The 17,481-nt window shown below is 32.4% G+C and overlaps 1 non-coding gene across 1 annotated transcript; it reads right to left on the minus strand.

The window, feature by feature from the left end:
* Positions 1–7,682: 7,682 nt before the first annotated feature.
* Trnai-aau (transfer RNA isoleucine (anticodon AAU)) lies at positions 7,683–7,756 on the minus strand. Its single transcript has one exon. It is a non-coding gene; the product is annotated as a tRNA-Ile (tRNA).
* Between the last annotated feature and the right edge of the window lie 9,725 nt (positions 7,757–17,481).

Raw genomic sequence — 17,481 nt, forward strand, 5'->3', positions numbered from 1 at the left:
TGGGAGTAGAGACGAAATTGTCCTTTCAAGAAGTAGTGAATCACACAGCTTACATTATTAGAACTTTGCCTTGATATTGTCCGATATTCCATTGCTGAATAACGTGAAAGAATGCAGTAAGTTGTATTTTGTGAATCGTTACACATACAGAGCGTCGGTAGAGAGTTTCTCTTACACATTGCACATATTTTCATTGAATGTCACTAATCAATGTAAACTTTACACAATCAAATAGCTTTGAACAGTTGAAGATTTTTGAGCGATCCTTCAAGAAAGTTAATGTTTAAATCTCAATACGAACGGAAACTAACGAAAGACAGACTTTTGTTAAACAACAATGTTCTCTACTGCGTAGTGACTCCATAGAAAGCAATACAAATCCTTGAGGCGTCGTTTCGATATGGATTTAATTCTCTCCAGGCCACACACGTCGCTGCTAAAGGAGAAGCTGTGGTTTAGTGACTATGCAAACTACCCAACATCAAACTAGTTGAAAGTTCAAGTTGAGAAGTAGGCTCAAAAGAGAGCTTTTAATTGATTGGTATCACATTGATATATTGCTGTGAAAGAATGCTTCAAAATTGGTAAAACAAAATGATGTTTAAGTGGAACCCTTTGTGTTAGGCATTTGTGATCAAAGAAAAAGTAGAATTTTTTGTATCAGCTAGTAATCTTTGCAACACACAGGTAGATAACCGCCAACATCATGCATCAGAAGAGGCCTGTTCGATGCTGCTTCCTTTTGTTAATCAATAATTTTTCTGGAAACGAAATGGAATCGATACAGCCGAAACGAAATTTCAACTTGTTTTTTTGTTAAACATTGATAATGCTGAATAAAATTGGTAAACTGACTTTACGTTTATTGCTTTTTTTTAAGTGAAGCGAAACCAAAACAAAAAAATAAACTAAATATTGCGATATACTTTTGTTGCAAAATGCAAACTGTTCTACTGCTAGTGCACCCTCAAAAATGCTATTAGCCTATTTGTCTATCATAGTATTGCTGTCATAGCATTGCTGTCCTTGAAAAGCACTGCTTGCTTGGCGCTTCCAATTATTTTATATTCTTTGTTATTTTTTAGTTGTTCTTTATTGAGGCATTTTTCACACTTTTCTGGACCAAAGCATTCTTTCGCAAGTCTAGTTAATCGCACCATTTGTTATGTGCAAAATATTAAAATATTCTCGCTCGCGCTAGAAAAATATTTCCGAAATCAACTGTCTCTCAGCTGGCACTATTTTTTCATATAAATTTAACATTTGCAAACGTTGAATCTATAACAAAAAAGTCGGATTTACTGCCTGAGCTTTTCTCGCACTTTGGTGTTTAGTGAAGCCCAATTACACACCAGTTCATCATCATTGCGGCGTTTATTTGGCCACCCACGATTGAGTAGTGCAATGAAAAAGTGATTTTAACTTGCAGAAAAAAAACTTTTTATTCCGTATAATTGTAAATAAGTGGTTCCTAACTTTTATTCACAGTCACGCACCTGTTTTATATAATTACATGCGTCCTGCGTTTTCTTAATCTTCGAGAGACTCTCAGAATGCACTTTGTTGCTCAAACTTTAATACGCTTCACAAAAGTTACTGCATTCACGGATACCCGTGCTTTCTCTATAGTCCCAAAGTGTTTGTGAACCCAGGCTACGAGTCGCTGGTGTAAATGGAGTACGTACAATCAATGTAAAAATCAAGATAAATGTCTGTTACACTTGCATGTTAGTTTATACAACAGATACGCAGCAGCAACAGTGTCAATATTTTTTATGTTTGCTGCTTTGCGACATGAATTCTATGCTGACTTAGCATAAAGTTATTGTTTCAAAAAGGAAAGAAATTGCTTTGTGCAATGCTACTCAAACAAGAAGTTAGAATTATGTGATCTGATTATATTTTTTGTGCATGCAGCATATTTTTTTAATTTTTATGTAAATGTTGTTTGTGAGCAGTTTTTTAGTTGCATTTGCAATTCCATAATTTATAAAAAAAAAAATGGCCACAATTCTTATCACGAATCTCGAGTGAAGATGTTGTGTGTACTTCTGCAGTTCACACAATCCCACGCCCTGGCTCATCATGGTGAGATTATACACTTAAACTTTCACTGTCTATTCAGAGTTATTCACACTTCATTTGCTTGTAATCTTATTTCAGATCCCTGGGCAAGCTGTGAAACATATTGATCGATTCGAAATTATAGTGACCTTATTGCTTACTGAAGTGAAGCGATCCGTAAAGCCCACTTGACAACTTCATCTCCATCGGTTGGGTAATGGCAGTTTATTCGATGTAATTACTCACCTGTGTAAGAAACCTGAGATTAGTGATAATCGCTTTGAAATAATTCCAACACATGTTTGCATGGAATAATTTGATAAATTGTGAGAATCTTTATCCTCGGACTGATAAAGCTTCTTTGAGAGCTCAGTCCTGGCAGTTTTGCAAACTTGTAGAGGCTTTGAACCACTTACGCAGGACCGGTTACCCAGTTCGGTAGAGTGACGTTTCCGATTGTTTAATTTAAAGTGTTGACTGTGAATTATTTCATCCATTAGCAGCCGCTAAATGAAAACCTGTCCTTGGACTGCTTTGCTCAAGTGTACACGCCGAGATCCGAACCAGCAACGTTTGATTTTGTAATGTATTCATGATGTGATTTTAAAAAAATCATATATTTTACCAATTCAACGAAACTGCTGAAAGCTTTATTAAGCTGGAGTTTGTGATTGCCCAAAGCAAAGTAGGTTGATAACAGTAAAGAAACGTCCAAGAGAAACAACTCTAGTTTGATGTTTTTTTGCATTCCTTGGTGATTTTCTGAGGCGTCACATAAATCACCTACAAAGACACAACAAGGAGCTGAAACTCTGAAAAGCGTGTTCTGGTGGAAGTGGAACAATGGGAACTGTAAAGCGTGTTCTGGTCTATTGTTCACTTTTGACGTGACAGTTTAATAACCCACAATGCATCTTTATAATATTACCAACGCCAAGCTAGCTGCAGACCAGTGACGTGGCAAGAAAGAAAATTTAAAGGTGGAAAAGCAAGGGTTGGAAGTACAAATATTTTAATGTTTAAAATAAAGAGTTGGTAATATAGCGACCAAATGCAGTGAACCATTTGTGAAAGTTCGTTCAATATAAAATACAATGTGTTTTCTTAATTTAGTGGGGGACTATAGATTATTATAGCCAGAGTTGTGAAGTCGGAGAGATTTTGGTATGTCCGTAGTCGTTGAAAAAAAGGCTGACTCGGATTCTGGCTTAAAACAATAAGAGTTTTGTTGACAATCTTTTTTTACAAAATCTTGTTTCTTGTTCGCCGTATTGCGCTCTAAATCTTTCTAGAAAATAAAATGCTTGTTCTTGCAGTTTTTTTGAGAGTTGCCGTTCGCCGATAACAACTTAAGTGAAATTAAATAAAAAAATATATCTGGCAACACTGAAGTCTGAAGTCAGAGTTGGCCAGTTATGTGGAAACAGTTGTTTGCTCTTGTTTTATTTTTTTTTCAAATGTCAAAAAAGAATTTCGATATGTCATTATGAGATCACTGATAAAAAGATTGACATGCATCGTAAGTGTCAAACTACATTTCAGTATTGTCGTCAAATGGATTGCATCCATTGAAAACCAAAGTTCAAATTGTCCATAATCTTTCTACGCTATCAGGTTGTTAGTTGCTCTGAAAGGTCCGGTTTTCTCGCGTTATCTAGGATTTGCTAGTGTAACCGAGTGTAGATTGTAACGAGAGTAACCTTCTAAGTTACATGTCATATACATTCTTGACAAAGTGATTCCTATTTGTCTATTCAATTCAAGTGTTTGTCAGTTTTTGGGTTGAGTGTTTGTCTTTGTGATATGCGTCGGATATGTTTAAACTTTAAACAAATATTTATAATTTAATTAATCTGCTTTGACTTTCTATCCCGACATCATGATGACATGAATGCTTAAGTTTTCTCAATAAAAGTAGAATAGACTGCACCATTCCGGAAGTAATAAAGAGACTGTGTTGATATAATTCGTATTCATGATTATGAATCTTGTGTGTCGCTGCATACCTTGTGGTAAATCTTGATTGAGTTTGTCGGCAGCAGATCCAAACAGTAAAATCCAGCATTTTACATACGTCTACAAACGTTGAATCTATGTAAAAATGACCGATTTTGATGTTAAGTTTCTCTATGTTTACTTTAGCTAAACTTGCAGAAGTTTGCAGTTGCGTCGTTTAAAAATAATCCTATTTCTAAATTAAAAAAGGTAAATCAATAGTTTCAAAACTGTATGCAGCTGACAAACTAAAATCTCAATTAATAACGCTAGTACCGGAGTATGAGATTTGGGTTAGTATCCGACATTGAAGCATTTATGCACATCAACCGATAAGAGAAAATTTGAATTAATTTTGTTCTACAGAAAACCACGCACTCAACTCGCATCAAAGTAGGCCTAATAATAACATTAGATTATTTATTGTCGTTGTGTATTTGCTAAGGTCTGCGACAGAGCTCATTTTTAATTTTATATTGCATTTACGATGTCATCACATTATTACCCGACTTATTCTCACTGCGGTATGCAAGAAAGAACACAATCGGTACCGTTTTTTAAAGTCTGGCATGACCCGACCTGGAATCGACCTCAGACTTACCAGCTCTAGAGCCGATGACGATAATTACTGAGTCACTGAGCTGGTGCCATACAAACTAGGCAGACTCCTATTTACACAACTCTCACAAAAGTGTAGGACGTTCTACCTCATCTATGGTTCTACTAGGTGACAAGCAGTAGTGCAATGCCTTGGTTGCTTTGCAAGGTTGTTCTCTGTTCCAACAATCTCTTTCCTTTATACTGTACAATACCCAACATCACGTTGATCTGTGGAAAAAAATTTTAACCTACGATTAAAATTGCAAATTGTGTCCATTGCTGATCAGTTGAAGAATTAAAACAAGGTGTGTTTTTCGTAATATCGCTTCCCAATCAATTGCTAAAAAAAAACATTAAATTTGAAAACAAATTTCGTCTTTCATGGTTCAATAACGCCACCTTGTGGAAACTGTTATATAAATTTACTTCCGCTTTGTGTTTCATAATTTTTTCGCAAATTTTCAGTTTTGTTTTCTTGCTCGTACATATGTATTGTAAGCGACTTCCCAGTAACACTGCAAGAAAAACGTAAACGGAGCCTATACAAACAAAAGGTCTGGTAGTGTTTGTACATTAACATGTGGAACACATTGTACAGTAAATGAACACTACATTTTATGTTTAAAATCTTTTGATTTCCAGCACAAGTGTCAAAATGTAGTCCATTGTTCGGATGGTAACAGTAGCACAAAAGTAGCTGAAAAGACACAAAATATTCACAAAAACTTTATTTACTCAAACTATAAATTATACTATCGATTTTGGCTTCTAACAGATCGACCTCCGGTCAAATTTTTGCACATTGCATGACTTGCAAATAAAGGTTGCCAGGCTTTGACCTTTGCTGCATTGTTGATCTTCTGGACCGCTGCTTACCACGTCCGACTTACATTCGTTATGGAATTTTAGCACGAAATCCCGCTGGGGCAACATTATATTGCAATTCCAGGGTTCTTTGAAGAGGTCGATTGATTTTGTCCCAAGCAGGGGTAACTTTAACTTTGCAAACATTTTTTTTTTCAAACCACTTTATCATCAAGTACATTACGGGTAATATTTTTCTCAGCTGGTTAAGATTAAAAAATATTGTTTCGTTAAAGGTGTTGCCAAGAGTTAGGATTTTGTCCTCCGTCCAGGACTTCAAAATTTTCCAAATTATAGCCTAAGTTGTTGGCATAAGCGGGTTAACACTTTTCCCATGATAAAGCAGAATTTATCTAGCAACACTATTGCGAGAAAAGTAGCCACTGGCCATTGCCATATAATATTATCAGAGTATTACCATCAACGCTTCTCTGAATAGTATGTCATCTAATGTAAACAAGCAGAGTGTTGCTCATTGTTTTAATTTCGACACAATCCATGTAATAAACAAATAATTATTCTATTTTTTGTTAAGACTCTCACTCCTAAGGAAGTTTTTATCAATTGTACTGTAAGTTATAAAGTCCAGTCTGATTCAGTCTTTAATACAGTATCCAGGCTTAGACAATTTATAACCAATTTCAGATCGTTAAACAACTACAGATGAGTTCGATAAAAACCCTTCTACTCTATGAGATGTTATTCAATTAGAATAGAACACCATATCATGTAAAATACACCTATTAAACTCACCAACCCAAAGACATTACGCTGGTCTAATTTTTCTTTTTTAAATCCATAGCTCACTGACAACTCAAATTTTGTTTATGACGCGATGTTATGCTGGCTTGCTGGAGCCTAAAATCTGGTTTCCGATCATGGATGAATAAAGGATGAGTACGTAATTCGAATACTTCACAATAGTAGTTGGAGATGTGGTTCCATTGCCCCGTGTATTGACGGAAGTGGTACAGACGGGTACCGCCAGGTACAGACGGGTATTGCCATAGGTAGGGTACAGACGGAAGTGGTACAGACGGTCGTTACCGGGTACAGACGGTGTCGTTACATCTCAGTGCCACAAAGTGGCGTGACATCACTCTATGATAGTATTTTTTTTTTAAATACGATAAATAATAATTGTTTTTGAAATACGCTGTTAAGTAACATCCTTGTTAAAATATAAATTTCATTTTGTCAAAACTAATGAAGTCGTTTTGTTCTACACAGCTGGTGGTGGTTAGGCGTAAAACTCTCATAACCCAGTAGGTCTAAAGTCCACTAAACAGAGATTTGTCTATCATAAGCAGTTTTGTTGTGGATGCACGAACTCAGCCTGCTTCCTGAAGTAGACTTTTATAAACTAGCCTAGCAAGCAGCTGGTACAATGCACTCTTAGTCAGTTAACATTATCTAGTTTTTCTTGTGTTGTTAGATTGTCAGAGTATGTTAGTAAAGTTTAGATGTGATAATTTGTACTGAAATATGTTAGCAAAGTTTAATATTGAGTTGGATATGGAATAATTAAAGCTGAAACATAGCCCCAAAGTTGATTTTAATTAGATGTTGAATTGGTATAAAAACGTCAAGAAGGTTAGAAAGAATAGCGATTTTGAAAGAATAGCGGTTTTAGTTGAGTGGTTTGTATTAAAAAGTTGATTTTGATTAGACGTTGAATCAGTGCAGAAAGAAGGTTAGAAAGAAAAACAGTTTTGGTTTAACGGATTACATTCAAATTACGTATGAGCGTTTGTAAATGACCTGATTTTAATTATTTTTCATCTTTGCAGGAAATAATTTATTGTTAAGTTGCGGGAAATGTAGGGCCTGTTAATAATCCTTATATTTGATTTTAACACGAAAAATTAACATCAACACTCCAAAGCGAAATGCGAAATGTTATATATGGACTACGCTACTCTACAATGCAGAAACATGGACACTGTCATCACAAATGGTTAAACAAGGAGGCTGCTCCGCCAGACCGACACTGATTGCAATAGCGAACAGCTCATCTTAAATTGGATACAAAATATAGCCTAATTCGAGGAAATTCTGAAGTTCGTTCAAACGCCAATGAAACTAGATTTTTTTTTCATTTAGCTACTTCTTCTACTGAAAGAAATATACAAAGACTTTTTAAATCAAAATAAAATACATGGTCAGTACGGGGATCGAACCCGCGACATTCGCGTTATTAGCACGACGCTCTAACCAACTGAGCTAACCGACCAGTTTTTTACTGGAAATCTTGTTGTTTAATAAAACCTATGTGCTGACGGACAATAGGTCTATTGGTTCGATTCCAGGTCTTTCCGAATACTGTGTTGCATTCTTATGGGGAGTGGATCTTTCGAGTTTCATAACTTGTCATTGATTGGTGGGATCTTTTGGTGATTTTATTGGTATATGAGGTTTCACTGTTGTTTGGAATGTTTAGGTTGATTGAACATTTCGTTGTACTTTGATGAATCTTTTAATCAGTGGAATTGTTTTAGTTCATTGTAAGGCAAAACCCATGACTTGACCGAAAAAACTTAATAAATACTGCATTTAATTATCTTGAACACTAATAAATACTGCATTTAATCATCTTGAACACTAATAAATATTGCATTTTATCATCTTTTCAGTTAATGTTGGTTTCAGTAAACCTTTATTTCACCAGGTCTTCGTTTCGCTGTAACAGCGGCTTCAGCTAAAACTTTATGGTAAGGTTTGATAAATGTAACTAGCCTGGAGTAATAGCTTGGTCAAAACAACATAACTTTAGGCTTATCATGCAGGAATAAATTTTACACTTTTATTTTAGATGATGCTAATACCAGCTAAACAATCAACATTTCTTTTAAACAACGAGAACACCCAAATGAACAGCTATAGAACAAATTGTTGCAACGTATACTTCTACAATCTGAGGACTGGAAAAAAATCAACAAACCTAGCGCAATCTACATCACAAATTGTTACCTCAAGACAAGCATAAAAAAATACAAACTCCAGCAGAATGAGAGCACAAATTTTGCAACACGTAATGACACCTGCTGATAAAAACACACAAACAAATATCCAAACACAGATTTTAACGTTACAAATTTTGCAACACGTAATGACGCCTGCTGATAAAAACATACAAACAAATCTCCAAACACAGATTTTAACGTTACAAATTATACAACAGAAACTTGTGATATTTTGTTATAGTTTTTTAAGCTTGTAAAAATAAAATTGCAATTTGTTGAAAATATTTTTTAAGTTTGTAAAAGAAAACTTAAGTTTGTCACTTAACATAATTTTGCATGTGTATGTTTTCATGTGTTAAACTTTCAGATTATAATTTGTTAAAACTATTTTTTTAAGTTGTAAATTATGGAACTTAAACGTTTGTTAAAACTAATTTTCAGTTGTAAATTATGGAACATAAAGTTTGCATCTCGTTAGTTAATGTTTTTTTTTTAAATTTATCAATCATACAAACTGAAAGTTTGTAGCTTGTTAAAAATATTTTTGGTTGTTGGTTTGTGCAATTAAAAGTTTTTGATTTGTTAAAACTATTTTTCAGTTTAATAAAAGTTGAGTTTGTGATTAATTTTCGTGTTTATGTTATTAGAATAAAACTTTTAGTTTACGATTTGTAAAAACTACTTTCTAGTTTGTAAAATAAAACTTAACTATTTTTTTATTTAAATTAATTTTTCGTGTGTATCTTATTAGAATAAAACTTTATGATTTATTAAAATTATTTTTTTTTTAGTTTTGTAAGTTGCAGAACTAACATTTTTAATTTCTTATTTTTTTTTTCGTGCTAATGTTTTAAAAAAGTTTTAGTTTACAGTTTGTTGAAATAATTTTGTTTTCAGTTTTAAATTATGGAACTTAAAAGTTTGTAGTTTGTTAAAAGTATTTTTTAGTTGTTGGTTTTTGCAATGAAAAGTTTATGATTTATTAAAATTATTTTTTTTTCAGTTTTGTAAGTTACAGAACTAACATTTTTAATTTCTTAAAATTTTTATCGTGTTAATGTTTTAAAAAGTTTTAGTGTACAGTTTGTTGAAATAATTTTTTTTATTTCTCTCAAGAATAATACATCCGCTTATTTACTCTTTTCTTTTTAAGATAAAGTATTTCCAGCAACCATAAGCTTACTCCCAGCAACCTTAAGCGTATTTCCAGCAACTTAAAGTACACTTATGATTTGCAAACTCTTAAATTGTTTTTATAATCTTAATCTAAAAATCATAAAACACTTTGGATGTGTCTCATGAGACTTTTAAATGACAACACTGTTTACTTAGGGTTTCACCTCCATTCGGTTCTGAAGGTTTTGTTGTTGAGCTGTTGGATCCGTGATCGATCCCACGCTTACATTTTTAAAACGGATTAGTGTCTTGTTTATACTATGGTCACAAGTATTTTTTTTTTTTCACATTTTCAACCCCTGTTATTTTTGTTAAACACACGCATGGTTTACTTTGTAGATGATAAAATTTTATACTAGTAGCCTAGTTTTATGAAGCATATTACTTTAAGTGATTTATATTTTCTACCTGCTACAACTACAATTTAATTTCACATTCATTCTTAGCGATTTAGAGATTACTTATGTATATTCTTCCTATTCCATAAGTACAATTCATCTGTAAAGATAATAATTACCTATAACTAACTGTTTTGAAATAACAACACATTATTTTTGAATGGTGGTAAGTTGTATTGCATAAATCAGTCTTAATGCTGTTTTATTAAAAACGTCTTTGGTAGGCTTCATATGCGTTGCATTTTACAAACTCCAGAACCACTCCACAAGATTGTTTAAGAAACAGAAGAAGTCACGGAGTTGCATTGTTTTGATGAAATGCTTTGACGGGTAAAAATTTGTAGTATTGACGTAAATTTACCATTCAAGGGTTGGTAGTTTATAAGTTTATAACACAAGATTCACTTTAGTTATAACTTAAGATTCACTTTAGTTTCCTTGTTGACTTGCATAAGTAACTAATCAATGTTGTTTTATGAACTTTCATGACAGGTTGCTGTTTCGTTAGGGTTCTTCAGTTTTATAACGCTCAGTGCTTAAACTGTTTTGTAATTATATCTTACCTAATATGTAACCTCTAACAAATATACCAAACTATTTTATCACATTGAAAGATGTTTTTCTAGTAACCCATTGTTTTATACGTTCTATATGCCTCTAACTTTATGTAATGATTTTTCCACATCTACTTATAACCTAATTTCAGTGAGGTAGGTACATTTAAGCCAACAACTTTCTATGAGTATCAATCCACAACTTAATTTTTTCACTTCAATTCATTGCTGGGTGAAAGCACACAAGCAGATCTCGGAAACAAAAGATTATTTTATACCAGTCCTAATACATTGTCTTGTATTACATCCAAACTTCAAAATTTATCTGTTACACTGATTGATTTGTATAAAAACGAACCCATAGTTCCTTAATTCCTATCAAATTCGTCTAACGAAGTGGATCTTACAACTTAATCGCTTCCCTTAATTGGATGACACCCTTTAATAAACTGCTAGCATCTCCTGTTTGAAAAGCTTAGGCACCTGCTATAGCACATACATTCATGATCACGAGTTTTCACAGTTGAATTATGACTTTAAACGTCTTTGTTTTATCACAGTCAAAACATTTTTTAAATGAAATTGCAATAAATTGTTTTATGTTGTTTAAAACAGACGTAATATAACAATTTTTAGTTTGGTCATGCGTACTGAACACTAAGTTAAGGTGTTGATCTTAAGAACCAATGAACTAAAGTCCGCGTGGGATCGAAATCCCACATCTAGTATTTCGATTTTTGGGTTAATGTTTAGCACTTAATTCTGTTTGTTTTGTTTCTTAACCTCACGTCAGTTGCTTGTACACACGGTTGTGGTTTTTCTTAATCACAACAAGATTCACTTTTTCACATAAAAAACATAGACATCTAAAAATTTGCCAATAAGTCCCTCTTGTTTGCTCAGATTCCGACATAAATAGATGAAAAATCGCTTTACCTTTGATCTATTTTACTATTTTCTGACAAACAATCAGGTTTTAGCAACACTTTTGCAACAACTTATTAGGTTTTTACGTGTTTTCTAGCTACAATCTACTTATCACGAGTTTACTTATAATAAAAACGGTGGATAAAAATAAAGAAACTCAAGTTAGAATGATGTAACCTTCGCGATTTGCGATAATTTTGTGCCTACAAAATGTCAATTTTAAAACTGAATCAAAGTTAAACACATATAACGAATAACATTTTACTTGTTTGTATACAGAAATACCAAAAGTATTAATTATTTCCAACCATATAACGCCATCCATTCGTTTAGAATCGACATAACCCATTTTTTTAAAACAAGTCTGAACACGATTTATATGAAATTAGCGGTTTATTTTAAATCGATTACAATATAGTTTCAAATTGATTTTGTGGCAAAAATGTTTATTTATTTACATCACGTAAAAGTACGATTTTTTTTTTCATTGTGATATTGTTTGGTAAATTTTTGTTAATATCTCCGCTTCTTGTGTAACTTTAAGTGTTTTACAAGATCTAAACAAAAATCAAGCAGTCTGATGCATTTCATGGTAACTTTTGAACAGGTCTAAACCGGTTTTGATGAAAATATGCTTGAAAACACATGATGATGCTTTATTAAATGATCCACGTTTATCACCACGAGCCAAACCAGTTGCAATAATTTTGTTTCACAACATCAAAAAACTTTGTGTTTGTAGATTTTAACAATTGTTTGGTCTGTAATCGACTTTACCGGTTTGTTTACCATCAACTTACGTTTAAACATAAAAAAATTACTTGAACGTTCTACTTGAATACATAGTACCATAGCATTTACGCGTGATGATTACTTTTAACAACTGCAAACCAATGACGCCAATTTATTCAACAGACCCATTAAGCAAAGATTTGTTTATCATTATCCGCAACTATTTCTATTGTCTTTTCACCATTGAATCAGCTCCTCAGACTTTCTTTTGTCGTATGTTGTGTAATGTTTATTTCTTAAAAATATGTTATTTGAACAATTTTCCGCTTTTATGCTTATCCTCATCTCAAACAGATTGCTTGTGAAGACCGTATATTTTAATAGTTTCCATATTTTAGTAAAGATTTCCATGTTTCATTTAACTCTTTTATCTTACCCCTACATCTAAACTTATTGTTTAGTTCCTCTTGAACTGTCTTTTGGTCACATGTTCCTGGTGCTTCATCTTTATTACCTTATCTCACTTAGAATACACTGGTTTGTGGTTAGTCTATGTAATTCCGACATATACACTTGGTACTAATTATTACTTCCAGACATTAGATTCATCCTCTTTATCTTCAATTAATCTTACAGTACAACGGCTTTAATCTCTTCCAAACTCCTCTTCTTTAGTCTTTCTCTGATCTTATTGGCTCAAAACGTAATAAGTTTACCAACTAGTCTTTCTGTTTTTACATATTCATGGTATTTTACCGCCACTCGTGTGTTTTTCAGATATAAATCCAAAGGTAAAGCTTTAATTTTGTGTAACATTTTCAAAATAACGTCAAACGATTTTTTAAGACATGTACAAAATATCATAAAATTGTGTTTGAACCTAGAAACAAATAGAAAAAAAAATGTATATCTACGTAATACTTTTCACTAAACACAGATGCAAAATTGTTAAATCACTCAGTTTTGATGATCACTGTCTGTTACACAACAACAATCTATCTTTTGCTTGAGTAAACGTTTTTTTCTTTTCTTTTAGATAAGTCACAATATCTGTACACACCTTTCCACAGTGATTGTCTACCAAAGTGGTGCTCCTTCCACAACACTTGTTCGAATTGTTTGTGGTGACGTACTTGTATTTAATATGATTGTGATATGCTAACTGTAAGCTATCAAACAAAATCTAAGACACTGTAAAATATATACCAAAGAGTATTTGCAGAAAAACATATTATAACTAGATTATCCTATAAAATTATACCTCTCTATTATATTTTTTATTATATATATATATATATATATCATATTATACCTATTAAAAATTATATAAAATATGTTAAAGTAGTTTTCTATTATAGTATATTCTAGTTTTTCTTGACAAATACTCTTTGGTATATATTTTACAGTGTCTTAGATTTTGTTTGATAGCTTACAGTTAGCATATCACAATCATATTAAATACAAGTACGTCACCACAAACATTTCGAACAAGTGTTGTGGAAGGAGCACCACTTTGGTAGACAATCACTGTGGAAAGGTGTGTACAGATATTGTGACTTATCTAAAAGAAAAGAAAAAAACGTTTACTCAAGCAAAAGATAGATTGTTGTTGTGTAACAGACAGTGATCATCAAAACTGAGTGATTTAACAATTTTGCATCTGTGTTTAGTGAAAAGTATTACGTAGATATACATTTTTTTTTCTATTTGTTTCTAGGTTCAAACACAATTTTATGATATTTTGTACATGTCTTAAAAAATCGTTTGACGTTATTTTGAAAATGTTACACAAAATTAAAGCTTTACCTTTGGATTTATATCTGAAAAACACACGAGTGGCGGTAAAATACCATGAATATGTAAAAACAGAAAGACTAGTTGGTAAACTTATTACGTTTTGAGCCAATAAGATCAGAGAAAGACTAAAGAAGAGGAGTTTGGAAGAGATTAAAGCCGTTGTACTGTAAGATTAATTGAAGATAAAGAGGATGAATCTAATGTCTGGAAGTAATAATTAGTACCAAGTGTATATGTCGGAATTACATAGACTAACCACAAACCAGTGTATTCTAAGTGAGATAAGGTAATAAAGATGAAGCACCAGGAACATGTGACCAAAAGACAGTTCAAGAGGAACTAAACAATAAGTTTAGATGTAGGGGTAAGATAAAAGAGTTAAATGAAACATGGAAATCTTTACTAAAATATGGAAACTATTAAAATATACGGTCTTCACAAGCAATCTGTTTGAGATGAGGATAAGCATAAAAGCGGAAAATTGTTCAAATAACATATTTTTAAGAAATAAACATTACACAACATACGACAAAAGAAAGTCTGAGGAGCTGATTCAATGGTGAAAAGACAATAGAAATAGTTGCGGATAATGATAAACAAATCTTTGCTTAATGGGTCTGTTGAATAAATTGGCGTCATTGGTTTGCAGTTGTTAAAAGTAATCATCACGCGTAAATGCTATGGTACTATGTATTCAAGTAGAACGTTCAAGTAATTTTTTTATGTTTAAACGTAAGTTGATGGTAAACAAACCGGTAAAGTCGATTACAGACCAAACAATTGTTAAAATCTACAAACACAAAGTTTTTTGATGTTGTGAAACAAAATTATTGCAACTGGTTTGGCTCGTGGTGATAAACGTGGATCATTTAATAAAGCATCATCATGTGTTTGCAAGCATATTTTCATCAAAACCGGTTTAGACCTGTTCAAAAGTTACCATGAAATGCATCAGACTGCTTGATTTTTGTTTAGATCTTGTAAAACACTTAAAGTTACACAAGAAGCGGAGATATTAACAAAAATTTACCAAACAATATCACAATGAAAAAAAAAATCGTACTTTTACGTGATGTAAATAAATAAACATTTTTGCCACAAAATCAATTTGAAACTATATTGTAATCGATTTAAAATAAACCGCTAATTTCATATAAATCGTGTTCAGACTTGTTTTAAAAAAATGGGTTATGTCGATTCTAAACGAATGGATGGCGTTATATGGTTGGAAATAATTAATACTTTTGGTATTTCTGTATACAAACAAGTAAAATGTTATTCGTTATATGTGTTTAACTTTGATTCAGTTTCAAAATTGACATTTTGTAGGCACAAAATTATCGCAAATCGCAAAGGTTACATCATTCTAACTTGAGTTTCTTTATTTTTATCCACCGTTTTTATTATAAGTAAACTCGTGATAAGTAGATTGTAGCTAGAAAACACGTAAAAACCTAATAAGTTGTTGCAAAAGTGTTGCTAAAACCTGATTGTTTGTCAGAAAATAGTAAAATAGATCAAAGGTAAAGCGATTTTTCATCTATTTATGTCGGAATCTGAGCAAACAAGAGGGACTTATTGGCAAATTTTTAGATGTCTATGTTTTTTATGTGAAAAAGTGAATCTTGTTGTGATTAAGAAAAACCACAACCGTGTGTACAAGCAACTGACGTGAGGTTAAGAAACAAAACAAACAGAATTAAGTGCTAAACATTAACCCAAAAATCGAAATACTAGATGTGGGATTTCGATCCCACGCGGACTTTAGTTCATTGGTTCTTAAGATCAACACCTTAACTTAGTGTTCAGTACGCATGACCAAACTAAAAATTGTTATATTACGTCTGTTTTAAACAACATAAAACAATTTATTGCAATTTCATTTAAAAAATGTTTTGACTGTGATAAAACAAAGACGTTTAAAGTCATAATTCAACTGTGAAACTCGTGATCATGAAATTATGTGCTATAGCAGGTGCCTAAGCTTTTCAAACAGGAGATGCTAGCAGTTTATTAAAGGGTGTCATCCAATTAAGGGAAGCGATTAAGTTGTAAGATCCACTTCGTTAGACGAATTTGATAGGAATTAAGGAACTATGGGTTCGTTTTTATACAAATCAATCAGTGTAACAGATAAATTTTGAAGTTTGAATGTAATACAAGACAATGTATTAGGACTGGTATAAAATAATCTTTTGTTTCCGAGATCTGCTTGTGTGCTTTCACCCAGCAATGAATTGAAGTGAAAAAATTAAGTTGTGGATTGATACTCATAGAAAGTTGTTGGCTTAAATGTACCTACCTCACTGAAATTAGGTTATAAGTAGATGTGGAAAAATCATTACATAAAGTTAGAGGCATATAGAACGTATAAAACAATGGGTTACTAGAAAAACATCTTTCAATGTGATAAAATAGTTTGGTATATTTGTTAGAGGTTACATATTAGGTAAGATATAATTACAAAACAGTTTAAGCACTGAGCGTTATAAAACTGAAGAACCCTAACGAAACAGCAACCTGTCATGAAAGTTCATAAAACAACATTGATTAGTTACTTATGCAAGTCAACAAGGAAACTAAAGTGAATCTTAAGTTATAACTAAAGTGAATCTTGTGTTATAAACTTATAAACTACCAACCCTTGAATGGTAAATTTACGTCAATACTACAAATTTTTACCCGTCAAAGCATTTCATCAAAACAATGCAACTCCGTGACTTCTTCTGTTTCTTAAACAATCTTGTGGAGTGGTTCTGGAGTTTGTAAAATGCAACGCATATGAAGCCTACCAAAGACGTTTTTAATAAAACAGCATTAAGACTGATTTATGCAATACAACTTACCACCATTCAAAAATAATGTGTTGTTATTTCAAAACAGTTAGTTATAGGTAATTATTATCTTTACAGATAAATTGTACTTATGGAATAGGAAGAATATACATAAGTAATCTCTAAATCGCTAAGAATGAATGTGAAATTAAATTGTAGTTGTAGCAGGTAGAAAATATAAATCACTTAAAGTAATATGCTTCATAAAACTAGGCTACTAGTATAAAATTTTATCATCTACAAAGTAAACCATGCGTGTGTTTAACAAAAATAACAGGGGTTGAAAATGTGAAAAAAAAAAATACTTGTGACCATAGTATAAACAAGACACTAATCCGTTTTAAAAATGTAAGCGTGGGATCGATCACGGATCCAACAGCTCAACAACAAAACCTTCAGAACCGAATGGAGGTGAAACCCTAAGTAAACAGTGTTGTCATTTAAAAGTCTCATGAGACACATCCAAAGTGTTTTATGATTTTTAGATTAAGATTATAAAAACAATTTAAGAGTTTGCAAATCATAAGTGTACTTTAAGTTGCTGGAAATACGCTTAAGGTTGCTGGGAGTAAGCTTA

Source organism: Aplidium turbinatum, chromosome 2 (assembly GCF_918807975.1).
Source record: "Aplidium turbinatum chromosome 2, kaAplTurb1.1, whole genome shotgun sequence".
In the NCBI taxonomy this organism is placed as follows: domain Eukaryota; kingdom Metazoa; phylum Chordata; class Ascidiacea; order Aplousobranchia; family Polyclinidae; genus Aplidium; species Aplidium turbinatum.